The 17,490-nt window shown below is 39.6% G+C and overlaps 1 long non-coding RNA gene across 1 annotated transcript in view; it reads left to right on the plus strand.

The window, feature by feature from the left end:
* LOC122973835 overlaps positions 1-16,795 on the plus strand; it is a 53,894-nt gene extending 37,099 nt beyond the window's left edge. The window contains exon 3 of the long non-coding RNA XR_006400146.1: positions 15,843-16,795. This is a non-coding gene — a long non-coding RNA (uncharacterized LOC122973835). The remainder of the gene's footprint in view (positions 1-15,842) is intronic.
* Positions 16,796-17,490: the final 695 nt, after the last annotated feature.

Consider the following 17,490-nt stretch of genomic DNA (forward strand, 5'->3'; position numbering starts at 1 on the left):
GCCAACACAAGCAGTTGTTTTTTGACATAAAGGAACGGAAACGAAGCGAATCAAAAGAAAGAGAGGAAGACAAATGAAGTGGGAGGACAAGACGGAAGAAAAGAATAAAACTAATTCTTCTGTCAGATCAAAAAGAAGCAACAAGTTGGAACCCGCCATTAGCGTCTTGCAGAGTTCCTGACCTTCCTGTGCCTGTAACACCAGCCTTATGAACCCTCATCACTACATTACAGACCTTCTCCACCACGCTACGAACTCCCTATGAGCCCATCAAGGACGCTCTTACGAGCCCCCGAGCGCTATTTAACCTACAATTTCCCAGGCAGGCCCTCGACGCTGCACAAAGGCCCTCCTGTCACCCAAACTGACACCAAAACCTCTCCAATCCTTCAGCTACACATGGAGGAGCAGCCTTGTGGTTTTGGAAGCTGTGCTATAATTGCACGGTCATCTGTTCAATCTTCGCAATGGTCAGTCAATAAGACACTACCCTCTGTCTGACCCCTTTGGAGGCCCTTAACTAAATAACTTCCCATTGCAAATGCCAATAATGCAATAAAACAAAATGCAATGGAGCCTGTAATGTAATAAGAAGCAGATAATGCAAGAAAATATCAAAATAATAATGTAATGGCATTGTTGTCAGTGTTGTTTAAACTAATTTATTGATGAGCCTCTTTAGGACATTAGTACAACTACTCAAAATATGGATATTTAAGGAAGCTCAACAGACTTGACAAAGAAGACAGATTAAGTAAGACCAGAGGAACAAAAACCTGAATGAAAAGCATATTACAAAAGAGCATAAAGTCATTTCTTATGGATACCTTTAAAGCTCCTGACTCTTGAGCTGCAGCCTGACCTTCTAAAATGTCAAAAATGCTGCCGAATCGATGAGAAAATAAGCCCGGTTTTCTCATTTCCTCAAAAATTGACTCTTCAGAGTCATATATGGTTTTTGCAGGATGCTAATGATTTGTTTTAGCAGTGGGGGGGCTCTATGGTAGCATGTTATGAATACCTTACGGGCCCCTTAGCAGCATCTTACGAGGGCCTTATGAACTGCTCGTGAACCCTGGGTCTTTTCTCAGGCACCTCAAAGTAAACAACACAGAGGCTCTTAAACCCCCAACACGGTGGACTTATTCAACAAGACAGACGCATTAGCACTGGTCAGGGCTTATAGGTAGCTTATAGAGATAGATAGCTTTTTGAGTAACAACATTATTGAGGTTGAACTGTTGAAATGTGTTTGAACGTAGCTCTCTCCTTTACTTACCTCAAATTCTTTGACCATGTTAGCATTTCAAACTGATTTCCATGTGTGTCATCCTTTTCAATCCAGTTCAAAAGCATAAATCAGAAACCTTTTCATGATATGTCACCCTACTATGGACATATTTGAAGACTACAGTACAACCATTCGTTAATTGATTACAATGTTTTAGATCTGATAAGTGATTAGCACATTTAGTGATAACTTGCTAACATTTCCATGCATGAGAGACAAATCATTCTACTGTATGTGGAGAAAAATGTTTTTCTTTTCTTCTTGACATTTTTTCCAGGAAGAGACTTTGCTGTTGAGTTTTTCAGATGTAATTTTCTTGATGCCTGATGTCTACCTGCACTGTATCAGGGTGATGACAGAAGTCTCAGTGGTAGAAATCTAAGAAATTATCTAAATTTAAAGCTACATTTATGATTTTTTGGCAAATAGGAAGCAGAATTACTCCAAAACAAGCCGACAATCACAATCCCTGATCACACCATCTTATAAAGTTATAAAGTTACTATGGCTAACATGTTAGCAAACAATTGCCTATTCACACATCCAGCAGACATTGAGCTACATTAGCATTCATTTGGAGTTGTACATGAGTCCACCTGATGAATGAATGAATGAATCTGGCTCTCTAGCTGCTACATTTTCCACTTTCTTCACCAGCTAGTGGCTAACGCTGGTCTGTTTACCATTTAACTATTGCTGAAACAATTTGCCAATTGATGATAAGTTGATTGAAACAAAACATATGCATCGTTTAACACATTCATGAAGCAAAAATGCTAAACATTAGTGGGCTCCAGCCTTTCATATTTAAGGATTTACTGCTTTTCTTTGTTTTAATTATAAATAGCTGATCTTTTCCAAAAAAAGCAGTTTGAAGAAATCACCATGGAATCTTGTTGACTGTGATGGGCGTTTAACACCCTTTTTCTGACATTTTATAGACTAAACAATAACTTGAAAACTGAATTGTAAGTGACAATGAGCGTTACTGCAGCCCTGTATTTACAGAGACAGTTTGGCTCTACCACTGGACCTCCATGATGGCGCCAGATGTCATTTCTACCGCTAAGCTCTTATTGGTGTCCTCTGCTCCTCGACTAAACTACTGATTTTCCATGTTACAGGCTAATTAGACTGACACAGAACACGTCGCCGGCTCCTTCGGCTCCCATTCCTGTTTAATACGCCCTGAGAGCCTTTTACATGCATGTTCTTTTTACAAACACATGAAGAGGGTGTGAAAGCAAGAAAAGAGGATGTGAAGTCCAAGTTAACAGTGTGGGAGACACGACTTTTCCCACTCGTATACTGACAGACTGTCAGGCGAGGGTCAGCGACTTACTGTAACACGTGTGTGTGTGTGTGTGTGTGTGTGTGTATGTGTGTGTAGGTGTGAGTCACCCAGCTAAAGGCCGATTCCTGTGCCAGCTCTCTGTTCTGTGTCACTATTAGAGAACAGCTCAGAGTGAACACATCATTAAACCTCAATAAAAAAGCCTTTATTCACCCTCAAATTATTACAGCAGCATGTGTAAACTGACCGGGCAAGTGTTTGTACATGTGTGTGTGTGTGTGTGTGTGTGTGTGTGTGTGAGAGAGAGAGAAAGCGAGGCAAGTTGTAAATGAGTGTGAAGTAGTACAGTACACAGGAGAGAGTGTTCACAATGAGCACTGTATTCCTCGTGTGAAAGCCTTTGTATTCTGTAATATCCTTGGAAGACGTGTGTGTGTGACTGTTCGCAGTGGTTGGTCCATTCATGTCAATGTAATGGAGCATGATGACTTTCTGTCGTGGGTGTCAGGGTGAGAACAAGAGATCAACGTGGGACGAAATAGCTATAGAGAGCAAGAGAGAGATGTAGCGTGAAGGTATAAAGGTGCATAAACATTGTTGTCATGTTTTGAGCATTAATTAACGTGTAATTTCCCCCCACACACACTCACAGGCACACTCATATGGTGGTTATCTGCGTCACAGTCTGTACGGTAACCTGGACTGGGATTTTTTTTACCACAGCCTACGCAAAACGGCTGGATAGGTCCGCTCTACACACTCACACACACACAGACACACACACACACACACACATATACTTGCCCAGCAGGGTCCGGGAAGGCCTGGTCCTGAGCCAGGGTTTGTGTGTTGGCTGCGGTCTGGTCATCGCTCCTCGGTTCTGCTTGGCGAATGAAAGTTCACCTTCAACTTCACTGCATTTTGTGATGCTGTTTTTGTAAAAAAATTTGTAAGGTTTTTGGGGGCAACTCAGAAGTCAGTTGAGAAAGTTCCAAGTCAAGAGTCAAGTTCTCATTTTTGTGACTTACGGTAATGGCTGTGCAGTGAACCGCAAGACTTTTTTGGTGCGCCATGTGCCGAAAAACTGGCTTTGAATACTTGGTCAGACTCATATGCTTCTTCACTTAGTCTTCCATCAAGTAGTTTCTGACTTAAATCAAAGTTTTGCCTGTTTTAGATTAATATTATATCATTCAAAGTCCTTGCATGGCTATTTGTGTTAATATCTGACAACATTTCAATTTTGTGTCTCACAGAAAAAACATGTTAAAGGACAGGTTCGTATTTTTTTACAAGTCTTTCTTAAAACAACAGTCAGGAGCCCAAATGAACACTGAGCAAGGTTTTCCTCGCTGTCATCGTTCCTCCTGTTCATACCGGCCGTTAAAAGATCCCCTTTAAATGTGCTTTCAATGTAAGTGATGGAGGCCAAAATCCACAGTCCTCGTTTTGTGCAAAAATGTATTTAAGTTGATCTTATTGCAAGAAAAACATGTTTAAGTGTTAATTGAAACTTACCTGATGGGCACTAGTATTGGGAAAACATCAATCAATACGCAGCCACTTAAATCTTCATTTTTTATGTTTGTTAATTGACTTTTGTGAACTTAATGTTTAAATCAGTGCAGAGCTAGAACTGAGGTATAGATCACCTCATCCAGGAGGCCCATCTCATCCAGAGGGCCCACTGCTGCCCGTCCGCAGGGCTCACCTCCACCAGGAGGGAGCGTGCTTACGGGCTGAAAAGCGTCCTACCGCTACTGAACAAATCATATTCAAGGCTCCTGGCAGAACGAACACACACAAACACACAGGAAAAACACGGGCGTACACTAATGCATGCACGCAAACTGGCAAACAATCTCTCTCTCTCTCTCTGACCCCCGAGGCTGTCCCAGTCATGTGGTTGTGGGAATGTCGCTGGGATTTGTGTTTCAGTGACTGCAATAACAGGGATCAAATGGGAACATGTGGACAGAATTCCAAACCCGGGGCAGAACACAGCGGTGCTTGTTTAAGCCCAGTTTGATGTCGCTGTTTTTCATGAGGATTATTTTTATGGCGTTTTTGTTTATCATTAGGGAGAACGCAGCGTTGACTGCGGAGGCTAAAGAGGTGCGACAAAGCTCGTATAAGAAAGATCTGAGGCCCAAACACACCACGTCAACTCAAAATATCTATGAACACACAGAACTCCAAAATGATGCAAGTAATCATGAGTTTTTATTTCCATGCTGGTAAGGGTTCCCCTCGCTGCACAAGTTTCACACATCATTTGGTCTAATTTTTCTTTAAATATCTGTGAACTGCTCATACTGCTGGATAATTTAATTTATTGCATATATTCTTTTATTTTTGCTCTACAAAATCAGTAGTTAGAGTTAGATGAGATGATTGATACCACTCTCATGTCTGTACGCTAAATATGAAGCTACAGCCAGCGGCCGATTAGCTTAGCTTAGCTTAAAAGCTATTTTCTGCACCCCCGTATAACCACCCTCTAAAAAAGTGATGATTTTTTTTTTTTAACACTTTTTTTGTCTTGTTTTTGTATGGATTAAAGAAAATATCATTAATTTGTGAGCTTTAAAGGTGCTAGTAGTAAGATTTTGTTGAACAGACTAGCTAGCTAGTTTCCCTCTGTATCCAGGCTTTATGCTAGGCTAAGCTAATAGTCTCCTGGCTCTAGCTTTATGTTTATCGTACAGACATGCAAGATCTCTATAACTTTTGGCATAAAAACCCAATAAGTGTTATTTCCCAAAATGTTGAACTAAATCTTTCTAAAATTATAACTTTCATAGATTTAAAAATCTGCAAAAACCATTTGCAGTTCATGATCAGAGTCTCAACCCCTAAGCCATCCTGGTAATGTCATATTTTCTTGATCCACTCAGAAAAATCATTTTCCTTCCACTTGCTCCCTACATAGAGGTCAAAGATTGGAATCAGCTACAATAACAGGAGCTTTTTGTCACTTTTGCTCAGTATTTTTGGACAATTTAGGATTTTCAGCTAATATCAGTGACGTATTTTCATTTTGCTTTTTGATTTTTCAGATAAATATTAAAATTCAGTTGCTTTGTGTTGCTGGTTTGTGTCTTTACGTATCAGAGCTTGTTGACTCCATTGAAGGTGTACTGTATGTGTATGTGTGTTTACTAGTTGTCATGCAGAGGGCAACTCGCAAGACAGTTGTGGCCATGAAATCTTTTATGCATGAACAGCACTTGTAGGAGAAAGCTGGCATTTCCTGTATTTGTACACACGCGGTCCACGTTGTCCTTTTGCCCTCCGTCTTTTTTAAATTTCCTGCATTTGGTGTTTGTGATGGCTGGCTGCTTGTTTGGTTTGGTGGGGAGGACGGGGGGATATAGGGCAGTTTTCATAAAGGACATGACTTAAAGAATTCTTCAGGCGGGGTCACGGTGCTCCGCTCTGCTCGAAAAAATCTCGTTTTTTTTTTTTTTTTAACATCTGTGACCTCTCGTCTACCCGCTCGAGCCTCTCGTTGCTTCAATTTATCAGAATTCTTTATAAAACTTGTGGCACCAGATTGAATTACACCTGTTCTTTACATGCTTTGAGTGAGAGAAAATGTTTGTTAGTCTGTGATTTTTTTCATTCAAGTGAGCACTGATAGAAAGCATTTTAATATTCACTTGTTTTGTTGGTTACATCATATGTTAGGTATGCCTGTTACACTCAAAACTTGGACTTTATGCTGCCTTCAAGTGAAACTCGTAATTGGAAGTCAAATGCACCACACGCTTGGCATTTAAGTGGTTTAAGTTGTGGTTGAACACTGTTGCTTAGCAACCAACAACAAAAGTGGACACAGGTTTGTTCATTAGCTGATAAAATGAAAGAAACAATTACAATTTTACTCAACATCAACTTAAATGGGCTCCAGCTTAATTAAAAACTCAAAAAAATCCATTTGCGACGTCATAAACACCATCAGTGAGTCGAGTAAATTCAGTCCAATCTGATCAGTCTGATCTGATTATTGATACGGGTGTTATTAACTATTCATTTTATTTATTTTTAATTTCTCTTTGATTTGTCCCTTTTTAAAAAATCCTTTCTTTTATGTTTTTTTAGTGTTTCCAGTACTTGCATCTGTCTTTTTCAGTTGTTTTTCATGTTTTGTGACATTTTAATGCATCTTTTTGTATGAAATTCGCTATATAAATAATATTTTTATTTCATATTTTTACTTATAAACAGATCCCCGGGCTGCAACCTTGTGCTGAGCATTATGATAGCAATGAAATTTATGGAAATGCTAAACTCTTTGGCTCCTTTATTGATCAAAATCTTTAAAATTGTGTCCGAAAGCAGCAGTAGCGCCTGATTTTTTTTTTGTATTTTCAACACTATTCCTCACATCTTGTCGTCACATCTTGTCTAAAATTCCCTTTTATTGTTTTATTTCTCCTACGCTACAGTGCCGTATATCACCTTTCTTATCCCATATTCATTTTTGATGAATCCTATTACTCGTCGGTAAAGGTTCACCGCTGAAATCATGTGGGCGTAATGGACTCCAGCGTAAAGTCGTGTAATGTAATAAAACCTGACCTTCAGAATCAGATTTACAAACTCAGTGTTTCCCAGCTCTCCCTGACCTCAAACAGGAAAACCAAAATAATCTGCTCCTCTTTCTCCTCCTCCTCCTCCTCCTCCCCTCTTCATCTGTCTCTCTCATGTTCTCCCTCTCTCTCTCTCTCTCTCTCTCTCTCTTCTATCTCATGTTTTTCATTTACTCAATTTTTATTTCTTTTCCATCGTATGTTTCTCCGTCGGTCCTTCATCTTTCTCTCTGTTCTTAGCTCTCTGTGTAATTACAGCAGAAAAATAAACATCACTTGGTCAGGCCACATCATTCAAGGATCGATACACAGGAAGACACACACACACACACAAATACAAATTTACACATATAATCACACTTCAGCGCACAAACACACATGCAGAAAAGAACATTGTGAGCGACTTCCAAAAAAAAAAACAAAACACAAATCTAGTTTTGAGCCAGTAACACCAGCTAGGAGACATTCAGAGAGAGAGAAATCATATAAAAAGTGTTTATTTTTCCCTTTCTGGCCTTTGATGGCCAACTGGATCCATATGAGCCTCAGCGGCTCTGTTTAGCCACTGGGATTCAAACCCGTAAACTTTCTTTTTTTTTTTTCCCCCCGCATGGTCAGATGCACGGGGGTCATGGGTTCGAGTCCTGATGTAAACTTGTTTACGAGTGACGGCTTTGCATGTTTTAATCCTTGTCTCTTCCCACATCTTCACAAACCTCCGAAAGGGTCAACAGTTCAAATCAGGATTTTTTAGTTTTTATGTACTTGCTCTTTTTTTTTTTTTTTTTTTTTTTACGAGCAGCAGCTTTTGGTGAAGTTCTTTGTCTTGTGTTTGTTTTAATTTGACTTCCCATATTTTTGCCAAATGTTTGGAGCTTAAACTTCCAAAAGGTCACAAGTTAAAATCCTTATTTAAACTTGTTGGCGAATGATGACTCCAGTTTGTTTTTGATCTTATGTAATTCTCTAAAATCTCTGTTAAGTACCAAAAGTTCTGGTTTTGATTTTCAGTCTGATGTTTTATCTAACGATTAAATACTTTTTTGGAGAAATAATCACATGGTAATTATAAAGTATAGACAAATAAGCTCGCAGAGTGTAACCCCAAAGCCACATTTGTGTCTCCCCGTCTTCACAGCCTCCCAATCAGACGTCACAGCTCTCGCTTTGAAAGCCAGAGAGAGAGAAAAAATCATTTGGGTCGGGGTTTTTTTTTTTTTTTGGGTGTTTCATCTTTTCATCTCTTTTCAGTGTTTTTTCTCCCACGCACACAGATGTAAAGGCTGCAGGATCTCTGTCTCTCTCTCCGTCGGCCACATCCATCCATCCTACTCAAGTTGTTGTTCCGCTGTGTTGAGTAAACACAACAAACCAGAGGAGGATGAAAGAGAGCGAGATGAAGGCGCAAGTCTGAATTAAATGCCGTCAAATTAGCTACAAGACTACACAGAGAGAGACTAAACACATGTCTTGTTCGCCTTCGTAGGAAAACATTAATACTTTTGAATCTAATTATTTGTTATGTACAAAGAAATTCAGATCGATTCATCAAAATGTCAGAAGCGGTAATAATCAAACCATCAGTCGCTCTCTATATTGTAAACTGTTATTCATGCCAGCTCTACTGATGAATTCATTAATATCCAGCAAAACGTTTTAAGATCTGAGCAAACAGGAATTAAATGAGAGTCCAAACTTTAAGAAGTAGTTCTCCATGTTGGAAAAGATGCTCATTCTTTTTCTTGCAAATAGTTAGATAAGATTGATACTCTAATGTCTATTAAATATGAAGCTAGAGTCAGAAGATGGTTAATTCTTTAGCATAATAATATTTGCTTATCAGCATGTCTAAAGCTCATTTATTAACAAATGTCTCAAAAACATAAAACCATAAAAAAAAACTCCAAAGAAGGAGAAAGTCACTCATGAGGGTCAATCTTGAAAAACAATATTCAGTTGCCCATTTAAACATTGAAAGACATTTCTCTCATTGTAATCATCCCTCCTGCTAATAATGACCATTAAAAGTTTCCCTCCTAACACGATGTGTCAACGTAAGTGATGGAGGACAAAAGTCCTCATTTTGTGCAAAAATGTATTTAAAAGTTTATCTGAAGCAAACTCAACTTTTCAATACAGAATTCCCTATTTTCCTATTTTAAAACACTGCAAACTCAAACCAGTTCTTACTAACTAGCAGCTGGAACTGCTGTATAAACTCTGAACTCTGAATGAACCAACTGACAAACTTTACGTTAGCATGCTAATATCTGAGCTGTTTAGATTGAAGAGTAAAAGAGGAAGTTAATATGTAATATGGTCGACATATCTGACCTGACACCTTACATTTCACATAAAAAAAACACACTAAACCTCAAATTATAAAGCTGTATGTCAATAATATGAGACTAAATGATTTCTGCACATTTCCCCAGATATGCAGATATAAATAAAACACAATCCTACATTAACAAAGAATTGGCATTTAATTTTTTTAAAAATCTTTTAGCCCCTGAAACTGTTTTTTTGAAGTCACAGCTTGTGATGCTACAGGCACTTCCTGTTTACATAGTTTGTTGCTTCTTATTGGGGCGGGGAGCTACTGATGTTTCCTAGCAACCAATTCACACATGACTTAAGTGGTTGCTAGTTAACACATTTCTCAAGGTTTAACGGAAAAACCTGATTTAGTAAATCACAGTTTGAAACCAGCTAGTAGAAGGACTTTATTCTCCATCTCTGCCTGCCATTGTCAACATCTCTCTCTTCTTCTTCTCTTGTGTTCCCATTTCACCTTTCTCTCTCTCTTTCTCTCTCTCTCCCTCTCTACTTCTTTCTCTGGTTTGGTTTCTGAAGATGAGTCAAACATCCTCACTAGTAGCCAAGACAGACACGGTCGGCTGGAAGAACACAATCATTCTCATTAACTCCTCTCTCTCTCTCTCTATCCCTCCCTCTCCATCCTAATTTTCCCTTCTCTCTCTCTCTCTCTCTCTCTCTCTCTCTCTCTCTGTTTCTCCTCAACGATGTGATAAACATCCACAGATGTGGATGGCACCGACACACATGCACACACACACTCACACACACACACACACACACACACACACACACAGGACAAGTAGCAGCAGCCTGTTAGTGTGTTGTGAAGCTTGATAATTGTCCCATTTATTTTCATGTTAATATAATATGGTGGAGTCCATCTAACCTTCACTGGGAAGACGATTGGTTTCATATGTAAGCCTGGAGCATCCTCACACACACACACACACACACACACACACACACACATGTGCACGCCCACTGCAAAGTGTACACACATATTTCGAAAGGACTCCTGTGTTCTTTCTCACACAAACTCTCACATTAAACATAAGCCTGTCTCCTCTTTTTTTTACACACACACACACACACAGACACACACATCTCTTGGCATGCAGTTCGGTGTCTCTGCTGGGACAGTCCGATGGTTGCACACCATTTCATCACTCTCTCCTCACCCTCTTCCTCCATCTCTGGTTGTCCGCTTGTCCCTTGGATGATCTTTCTCGCTTTCTCCCTCCATCTTTGACTCTACGTCTCTCTCTCTGATTCTCTTTCTATATGTATCATATATGAAACACTCCCAATGTCCCCAAATGGATGAAATGACCCAGAAGAAGTTTGGTTGTTAAACTCTATGCACAGATACACAGTAAACGTCTGTCACATGCACAACGCCTCTTTAAGCCGCTTTAGTCGCCTTCGATCAGGAATTATTTGCTCACATCGCTAATCAGTCTGCGTACTAATAGATCTGAGTAGATTTAAAGCTCTCTGATTCTCCTCTCGGTTCTTAAACAAGCTCCAAAACGTTTGCATGAGTCGAGCCATCGGCTGTAATTGCACACAAGTGACCCGTAACAAGTCAAAATGATTTAATAATAATAATAATAATGTATCATTTCACAACTCTCATGATAGGACTCCTGCTGTTTCATTGTCTCTGGTCTAAGTTTGCAGTAATAATTTAGATGTGAAATATATGAGATAATACGTATAATTATTTATAAAAAGCTTCATTCTTTGACACTGATACAAACCTTGAAACCAGTGTTAGAGTACTCAGATTACTTTTTTGTTGTAACATACGAGTTAGTTTTGCAATTCAAGTAATAATTTACCTCGTTACTTCTTCAAATAAGCATCTGTTACTTACATTATTGTGGTGAGCAATGATGAAATGTTATAATATCGCACCAGAGGATTACAATTATTGTATTTTAAGGAAAATTATCATATCTGAGAACTGATATTTATAATTATAAGATCATCCTCAGCAAAAAAAAAGTTTAGAAGGCACTAACAGTCTGCTGTGTCATTGAAATATGAGGACTTGCTGCATCTGACAGCTTCTAATGTCAAGTCTTTGCAACCAGAAACTTATTTATGAGGCAGAAAGCGACGTGTAACTAGAGTTTCGTACCCAGTTCATCACTGATGCAGCTCCGTCAGTACTTCACATTGACAAAACTATTTTCTACAGCAAACTCGTTCAACTCTGAGACTTCCTCTGAAGACTCGCTCCCCTGGTTCGTTCCTCCGGCTGGTCAGCAGATTAACTTTGAAATGTTGTTTCTCAGTTTAATTAATCACATAAATACTATTGTCTTCCCAACACGGGAGAGATGAAGAGTTTTTTTTGGGGGGGTTGAGACAAAGGTTTCTCTTTACTTTTTCCAACCTGTCTTCTTTCATCCTTTGCTTTGATAGATGTTCTCCCTTTGATATGAGAGCTTCAGCCTGATTTTCTTTAATGCTGTTTTATATATATATATATATAGGATCCCTCTTTAAACTCAGTCATGTAATCTTTCCTTTATCTGTCCATCAAACTGGGTCAAACAGACATTTTCTCATGTATATTTTTCCAACCTCTATCTCACCCTGTTATTTTCCAATTCATCCTCTCGTTTTGTTTTTTTCCCAGCTGTCTCTTCCTTCCTTCAGCGTGGATGCTAGAAGATAAATACACCCAGACTGTGAACCACCACGACCACATGAGATGATGAGATAAGATAGTAATTTACTATCCACATCACTTTATGTATATGTACGTGTCCCTTAATGCACAGAATAACACTTTTATATCAGGGTGGTCTGTCATGTATCATTTAAATTTGATCTCAAGCATAAAGTCAGGACGTAAAAACACACATAAGATGTGTTTAAGTGCCTGATTTACAGAAAACTGAACAGTCAGACACATATTCTGGTTTTTTTTGGGTCTATTTCAGTCATGATTTTAGGCGTCTCAAGTGTTGGACCAAGTTCGGTCCATCAGGAGGACATGATGTATGCGAGCGAGAGAAATAGCAAATTCAGAAATGCCGCAGTATGCTTTGACAGTTTTCTGATGTGGCGTCACTATGGTTACGGTTCGGTTAGGTTTAGACAAAAACTTACTCGGTTGAAAGAAACCAAATGTTGACTGTTGGTTGGAGACGGGACGGGCAAACATCAGTCTCGTGTGTCAAAGTTGCACACTTTGGTCAACAAAGTGTGCAACTTTGACACACGAGACTGATGTTTGCCAACCATCCATCTGCCTGCTTGGTAAGAGAGATTTTTACTGCCTTTAATAACATCTTTCTACTCCCGACTTTGTTTCTGACTGTCAACAGCCAGTTCACATGACCGCTAGAGGTCCTTATCAGGTAAACATAGGTCATTTTAGACGTTTAAACATTTTATTATTCGTTAGCTCTCCTCCAGCTGTCTCTTTAAAGTTTACAATCCCTCATTCTTCTCCTTTAGATGTTTCTAAAAATTCAAATAAAGCATTTAACTCTGCTTTTTTTTTGCCTTTTCTGTGCAGGATTAGTCTTCAATTGATGTCTTTTCGGTGCAGCAAAAAAAAGCAAATGAAAATGTGTGTGTGTGTGTGTTCTTGCAGGATTGCAGAGGTTGCCTAGCGACGTGACTTTAATCACCTGTCGTTCAGCGTGTTGTCTCTAATTACTCAGTTGTTCAAAATGTTCTATTAAAAAAACTAGAAAGACTCGTGTATGCTGGTGGAGATAGTCATCGTGTGTGTGTGTGTCGGGTGTGTACTGGATCGGATCTCGTCGTCTCCACCAACACAGCAGCTTTAAACACAGTTCTCAGCTTAAAGGACTCAGAATAAGTTACCGGAATAACGAGAGAAAACAAGTTGATTAGTAGCATATTGTCTAAATGTGTCACATCCTGACTCGAGTGAATTAGTCATGTTAAAGAAAGTGATTTCTCAGATGTGAGATGATTCATTCTTCTTACTTTATCTTTAAGCGAGGAGAGAAATCATCTGCGTTACAACACGAGGGAGAGAAACTTAAAGTCTCCGTCCTGTCAGTGATGAAGTCAAGAGTTCACAAAACATAACTTGTCACGAGTCTGTGGTTGAACTTAATCTGTACTTTTGGTTTTCAAACTATGTATCCAGCCATGTGAAATATATCGACCAGCTCTGACGATCAGGTTCAGCTACTGTTTAACTATCCTTTCACTTTCCTGCAGAGCGCACACACACACACACACACACACACACACACACACACACACACACACACAGTATATGTCTCTCACTGTTTCACTTGGGCAATGTCCAACTGGCAGTCTCCATCTCCACCCAAGGCAATGGGAACCAGGTTCACTGGGAGAGATCATCTGTGTGTGTGTGTGTGTGTGTGTGTGTGTGTGTGTGTGTGTGTGTGTGTGTGTGTGTGCGTAGACACAGCTGTCTGACAACTACTTCCACTCTGTGAGCAGCATAAAGGGGCTTCTGTGTGTGTGTGTGTGTGTGTGTGTGTGTGTGTGTGTGTGAACAACGCTACACACCCACACTACACATCACACTTTATCACGCCGCATGGGCCGAACGGCCGGACAGCCATGGCACACGCCGGGGTCACGACCTCGTCGGTTACTGCGGTAACCTCCCAGGAGGGTCCCAGAACCAAGCGGAGGAGGAGGAGGAGGAGGAGGATGATGATGATGAGTAGGGAGTGTTGTCAAGGAAACACTGAAGATGGATGCATGTGTGTGTGTGTGTCGTCCGGTCGTTATGAACACAGAACCAAAACGCAACAAAACAATCGAAATTATTTAATAAATTCTTTTAATAAATCGTTTATCAAGCAACAAAACAAACAAACATTCTCAGATCAGCTCTTCTAATGTGAGGATTTGCTTCTTTTCTTTGTATTTTGGACTGTTTGGTCGGACAAAACGAGCCATTTGAAGCATTGTGCGAATTTTGTAGGGTATTAAAATATAAAAATTACAGCTCTTTTGTTTGTCTCGTGCGGGTTTTGTTCTACAATTCTGCTGTGTGGGTTTGATGCCAAAAAAACATTGTGCCTTTGGGGGAAAAATCTGGATTCTGAGGTTTCAAAACAACTTGACATAACATCAGCCTGATAATGTAAAGTAATAAATGCACCCTGTAAAATGTGTGAACAATATGTGATCCTCTGCATACAGGTCATTTCACGAGGCCTCCGACACCCTGACATCAGGGTGTCAAGTTACAGTTTGGTTTCAATAAATAAATACTAAGATACTAAGAAGAATATTTTCCTTTGTATTGATTGAGGGTTGCAGGTTAAAGCTTTACTTTTCACACTAGTTACATTTTCCAGCTTCATCTCAGGAAAAATTGTGCTTATTTGCACAAAAATTAATAGTTTGTAAGATATTTATGAAATATTGCCACCACGTGCCCTCAAATAAGCAGGAAAATCATCAACAACACCTTGATTTAAGTGAAATAATCAACCCTAATCAATACTTAGGGTTAAAACTTAACACAAAAACAGACTTATGACTTTTTTAAATGGACTAAACAATCAGAAAGTAATCAACAGATTAATTGATAAAGGAAAGAAAGAGGCAGTACGTTATGAGTGTGGTTGGGGAAGCAGATCTCCCAGAGAATACCAAATAAAGTAACAACTCACTCACTCAACAAAGAAAGAAAGGAAGAACGCCATCTTTGCTGCAAAAGCTTCCAGCGTATGAGCTAAAATAATTCTGGAGCATTTACACACAAACCTGAATAAGATCATTTATTGCCCAGAGAAAATTACACAGCACAGACTCCAAGTCTTTTATCTGCACTCAAGTTTCATTTGGTTTTGACAGACGGGGCCCATTGTGTCTATGAATTTCACTGATTACTGTAAAGTCCCGCCCCCTTCGTCTGCAACCCGTGTTGTGATTGGCTCTCACCCTCCGCAGTCAGCGTCAGTGCACATTAAAAAAAAAAAAAAGAAGAAGAAGAAGAAGACGACAAACAAAACAAGGCGGTTTTATTTTAAACAGTGGCTTTTTTGTTCTGTAAGGGATGCTGCCATGTTTTGTTTTTTTTTTTCTCCCTCTGAGGGTAAAGAGAAGTCTGATCGCAACACGACTTTGCACGATAACGTATAAACATGCAGAGTCTCAATCATCGACTGTCAAAACGAAACAAGAAACTAGAGCCCAGAAAAATGTCTGAGAGAGCCAGCGGGTTAATTGATTTAAGGAATGAAAAATACAGTTTTCACATAAATGAAGCTTCTTCTTCTTTCTGCTCGCAGGGCTCATCCTACTGCTTTTACACAAATTCTTTCCTCTTCTTCTTCTTCTTCTTCTTCTTAAGAGTTTGGTTTGGAAGAGCATTCACACAGACTTTGACGAGTCTCCGCAGCAGCAGCAGCAGCAGCAGACTACAACCTCCTTCGCTCCTGGGTGCTGGTACCTCAGATTTATCCACCGATATTTCAAAAACTCAGATGATTCCATTCGAAAATCATCAGGATCCGTCGAGCCAAGGCCCAGAGATGACTCACAACCTTCATAATATCCCACAATGTGCTTCTCTTCATGCCAGCAGTCGTTTTGTGAGAGTAGGTGTGATTTTTTTTTTTTTTTGTTTTTTCTCAGAGTTGGACGTCTTTTTTTTTTTTTTTTTGCTTTGGAGCGAAGCCTCTTCATGTCCTCGCGCGAATAAAAATGATGAAAGGCAGCGTTCGGTTTATTTTTACAACTTTGGATAGAAAAAGAGAGAAAGAGAGAGAGAGAGAGACTGAAAGATGCTTCTCCTCTCTCACCCTTTTAATCTTTGTAAAAACTTTATCGACACAGGCAGCGAGACACAAGACTGGGAGGATAATGCCCAGTCGCATGTTTGTTGACTGTCGTTGACATAGAAACTGATCTCGGGGATATATATCGCAAAGACTGTTGGAGTATCAATCACACACACACACACACACACAGAAGGGTGCCCAGCTCTCGCCAAAGAACAAGGTTGGCTGAGTCTCATCGCAGCCGCCTTGAAGTGTGTGTTTTGGTGTGTGTGTGTGTGTGTTTGAGTTTTATGGTCTCAACTTGAAACAAGCCAACATTATGTTCCTGATGTGTGTGTGTGTGTGTGTTTCTGTGCATATGTGTGTGTGTGTGTGTGTGTGATGGAAACAAGTTTATTAGTAGGTATGAAAGCCACCCGTCAGTGTCTGGCCAGGATGACTGGATGTGAAGAAGGGAAGCAAATTGCTGTCAAACTCCCACTCCCCCCCCCCCCCCCCCCCCCCACCTCTCACTTTCAGATATTTACTTTTCCCCTTTTTCTTTTTTTTTTATCTGTCAAGTCTAGTTTTTCTGTCGGAGAGAGAAAGAAGAGCTGAAAAGATGAGAAACTAAAGGAGAGATAGGTGAGATGAGAAGAAAGATGTGAACAAATAAGAGGGATGAGCGTGAGAGACAAAGGACGGGAGAGATGATGTATCAGTGAAGAAGGGAGAGAATAAAAAAAAAAAAAAAAAAGGAGCCAGAAACGAAGCTGGTTTGATCCAAAAAGTTGGTCAGGATGGTAGAGGTGAAGAAAAGAGGGAGGGGAAGAAACAGAAGAAAAAAAAAAAACAAATGAAAAGAACATCCAGAGTGTGAGAGGTGACGTGGGAAGAGAGTGAAAGATTGGAAATATAAAAAAAAAAAAAAAAAATCCCCAAAAAACAGATAGATGAGGAGCGAGAGAAGGATAAACTGGGATGTCTGGTCCGTAGAGGGAGGGAGGGATGGAGAAACCAGAAAAAGGGATGAGAAAAATAGATAAAGGTTATCCTTGAATTTGACATATTAAAAAGCTCTTAAACTTTGTCGAGGAATAAACGAGCTGCCAGTGAATAAAAAAAAAAACAAAAAAAACCCTTGTTGGATGTAAAAAAGAAACAATAATTCATGATCTTCCCTGAGTGACACGTTACATCTGTATCTCAGTGTCAGCTACAGCTTCATCCTGTTGAGAA

Source organism: Thunnus albacares, chromosome 22 (genome assembly GCF_914725855.1).
Source record: "Thunnus albacares chromosome 22, fThuAlb1.1, whole genome shotgun sequence".
Lineage (NCBI taxonomy): Eukaryota > Metazoa > Chordata > Actinopteri > Scombriformes > Scombridae > Thunnus > Thunnus albacares.